Consider the following 3998-nt stretch of genomic DNA (forward strand, 5'->3'; position numbering starts at 1 on the left):
CCCATCGCCCAATCAGCTGCCGGGGGGCGCTTCCCGCCACAGCAGTGGTCAGGGGGAAAAGGGCGGGAAAAGCTGTGAGGGGCGTGAGGGGAGCGGCCGCCGCCATCCCCGCCCTCAGCCAAAAAACCCCGAAATGTCACGAGGAGGCGAGAAAACCCCCACCCCACCAACTTGGAGCTGAGAGGAGGAGGGGAGCAAGTCGTGTTTTCCAAAGGTCTTGGAAAGACTGGCGTTTGGTGGACTGTTAGTGGAATATTCACGTTATTGCTGCGTGATATGGGGGAGTCTGTTTAAATACCTAGCTCAGCTTCCTTCACCATAAAAATATTTAAAAAACAAACCAAACTCTGCTTTGCATCCTCTCAGAGCCACAGCTCCGGACAGCAGGTCCTGAAAATGACGTGTAATTGAAGTTGGATATTTCCAATAAATCGCCATAAACTGAGGCCTGAGACACAGGGAATCGATGGAGGTGAAGGGGGCTGAGGGAGGGATAGGGACATGAAGGGTTCATTTTGTTCTCTGCACCTTTTTTAGACACAACAATTTTATCCAAGGGTAGTAATGCTTCTAAATGTGCGGTGATTTTTAAATTTGGGAAAAAATATGGGAGAGAGGAGTCTCTCCTGCATCCCTCCGCACCAGATTTTCACTTCCAAAGCACTAAAAAAAATAGGCACAAGTGAAAAATATCAGTAGGGGCTGAATTCCCTTTTGAAAAAAAAAAAAAAAAAAGCTCATAATTGCAGTATTGCCAAACTCCAACAGACACATCAGTGAGTCTGCCTGGATCATGGGTTTATTTTTACCTTTAACATTAACCTCTCTAAATGTTCTCTCTGCTGCATAAGTAAATTTCCTTCCTTCTTGCCTAATAAAAAATCTTGGTAGTGTAGCTCAGGGAAAAAGTCTATAGATTTGGGAGTATAATTTTCTTGAATGAGCCTTGGATAATGAAAGAAAAAAATGAAAAAAAAATTAATTTCCACTCTGTTCAGGGAAATTCTGTGTCCTCTGTGTTAACAAACCACACAGCATAAAAGAAACAATCATAATTACACTGATTATCTCATTTTAGCACAGACAACTGTCAGGAGGCCACATTATAATTATTGAGGAAAAAAGAAGGCACAGAGCACTGAAATGTTCAATCAAGGAGACAGAAATGATCCCGTGCAGTCCAATGTTGTGTTTTGTGGCAGAGCTTGGACCTGGCTGCAGAACAAGCTGCTGCTTACACATGCAAGGCTTTGATAAATAATTGAGGGAAGCTTCTCAAACTCCAGAGCATAATAATAAGCCTGACCTCATACAGTCACTTCTGTGGTTACAAGTGGATAAATACAGAGTCAGCCAGGACATCTCTGTGTTGTTATTTCTAGGGAAATATTCACAGGAGAAAAAAGGAGTGATTTTTTTAACACTGCCGGACTGAATGGATGAAGGCTAAATCCTCCCCTTTTTATCACTCTCTCCTTTTCTCAACTCTGGAAGGAACTTTGTATCTTTGTAGCCTTTTATCCTTCCCTGAAATTTGCATTAAGTTCACCAAACAGCTCCAGAGTTGCTTAGAGAAATTAATGACTTAATCCTGTATGTTTTATATCCCTAGGAAACAGCAAGAATCTACGAGAAAACAGAAGAATCTACTCTGAAGTGCTGAAGAAAAGGTCTTACCCACAGCAGAACTTCAAGCAACCACCTGTAGGGTGAAAAAAAACCAACAAAAAAGAATTCTTTATTGCAATTACAACGGGAACTGGGATCACTGGAGGGTTCCTGGAACCAACAGTCCTGCTGGGGTGAGATAACAGATGTTCCTCCAGCTGTGCAGAAACCACCCAAAACTTTGTTCTGAAACTGCCTTGCTGCACATACAAAATGATAATTCCTTAATTGCTGGCCCCCAGCTCTTCTGAGAATTTTTAATCAGTAGAAAATCCTCATTGTGAAGCAGGAAAAATTTGAAACTGCTGCTTGCTCGCCAGGATGGGACATAAATATTTCAAATAAAGGTGTAGCCTCTCCCTAAGTCCCTTTTTAATGCAGAGGTTCAGGTTTTCTGTGGAGATCTCTCTCTGGGAAGCAGAAAATTTGGTGGTGATGGTGTGAATAAATTGTAATCCAGGATGGGTTTGTACCATCCTCCACCACCCAGATATTCAGGTAAGAATTTGTGCTTCTAATCTCTCTCAGTAAAAATAACAGGCACTGAAAAGCACAGTTTAAATATAAAATACAGAAAAATGCACATTGGGTATGCACTGGTTATTTTTTTTCCAACATATTCTGGAGAAAAAAAGACATTTTGGGGAAAAAAAAGGTTTGAGTAAAATACCAAGGGCTTTTCTAAGTATTTTAGTAATTAATTTAATTTCTCCTTGAGGGGAGATGGGCAGGGGTGAGGGCTGAGTCTGGGGGATGTTTTTATCCTTAAAAAATAATAAAAAAGAAGCGTTTAAATTAAGACACAAGAAGAAAAAGCTTAAATAAAGAGGTGTCCTTTCAAAGTTGGTTTATTTTGAACAAAAGGCTTTGAAAGGCTTAATGCCATTTCCATGAACAAGGCCTTGGACAAACCCCATGAAGGAAACATTCCCAGGCTAATTAATTATTTCAGCAATTAGCACAAATCCTGCCATAACAAACACTTGTTTATTTAGGGCTTCCCTGCCCTATATGAACACACAATGCTTTGACAAACGCCTCCCTCATGCAACGCAGCCTTACCCAAGTGTAACGTTCATTATTTAATTTAAGTATTAAGTTATTAAACTGACAGAAAGTTTACAGCTCCATATCCTATTCATCCTGAAAGTTATGGACCACAGAATCCACTCTTTTCCTCATAAACTGTTCACCAAAGCACCTTCCCTCCCCACCCTAAGGCCTGGCACAGACATTCCCCCAAAACAAGCAAAAATCTGTGTAAAACTTGGGTTGTTTTACGTGGTGCTTGCTGTCCCCTCAGGGCTGGAAGGGCTGCAGGGGATGTGGAATCCCAATGACACTCAGAGAGAACAGGGATCTCCAAGCACCACAGCTGGGACCTGCACAGCACAGGGCTGCTGCAATGAAGGTGAGCGAGGGGGGAGGAGAGCAGAGCTGCAAAGGTGACAGATGGGTGTCCAGGGGACATGCAGGACCTGGCCCTGGTGGCACAGCACTCTGAGCTGGGCTGTGCCACCCCAGCAGCAGCAGTGCCAGCCCAGCAGTGGCTGGTGGAGGAGAGCAGAGCTGCAAAGGTGACAGATGGGTGTCCAGGGGACATGCAGGACCTGGCCCTGGTGGCACAGCACTCTGAGCTGGGCTGTGCCACCCCAGCAGCAGCAGTGCCAGCCCAGCAGTGGCTGGTGGAGGAGAGCAGAGCTGCAAAGGTGACAGATGGGTGTCCAGGGGACATGCAGGACCTGGCCCTGGTGGCACAGCACTCTGAGCTGGGCTGTGCCACCCCAGCAGCAGCAGTGCCAGCCCAGCAGTGGCTGGTGGAGGAGAGCAGAGCTGCAAAGGTGACAGATGGGTGTCCAGGGGACATGCAGGACCTGGCCCTGGTGGCACAGCACTCTGAGCTGGGCTGTGCCACCCCAGCAGCAGCAGTGCCAGCCTAGGGACAACACAGAATGCTGTCTCCATGCCATGCCAGTTCCTGGCAGCCCGGGGTGGCAGGGTGGTGTTGGGAGCACACCAGCAGCCAGAACAGACCCAAACAAAGGAGCGTGGGGCGTGCGGGAGGGATGGAATTCCCACTGGGAACCCTTACCTTACCCCAGCCTACACCGAGACACACCGGGGCTCTGAGCTCGCTCTGCAACCCGTGCTGTATGGTCTCCAAGGAGTCGCAGGATGACCTCCAAAAAGAGGCGTCTGCTGGGCACACAGAGACCTGGTCTCTTTGGAAAGGTTAAATTTTTTTCCCCAGCTGAGCTGGAAACCCCCAGATCCAGCCCAGCCCTGAGGGCGGCGGGAGCGGCGCAGGCGGGGCCGCGGCTGTGTCATGG

The 3998-nt window shown here is 46.7% G+C and overlaps 1 protein-coding gene across 1 annotated transcript in view; it reads right to left on the reverse strand.

The window, feature by feature from the left end:
* The window catches only part of STRIP2 (striatin interacting protein 2), a 23395-nt gene that overhangs the window by 2050 nt on the left and 17347 nt on the right, over nucleotides 1-3998 (reverse strand).

The sequence above is a fragment of the Geospiza fortis genome, unplaced genomic scaffold (assembly GCF_000277835.1).
Source record: "Geospiza fortis unplaced genomic scaffold, GeoFor_1.0 scaffold61, whole genome shotgun sequence".
Taxonomy (NCBI): Eukaryota; Metazoa; Chordata; class Aves; order Passeriformes; family Thraupidae; genus Geospiza; species Geospiza fortis.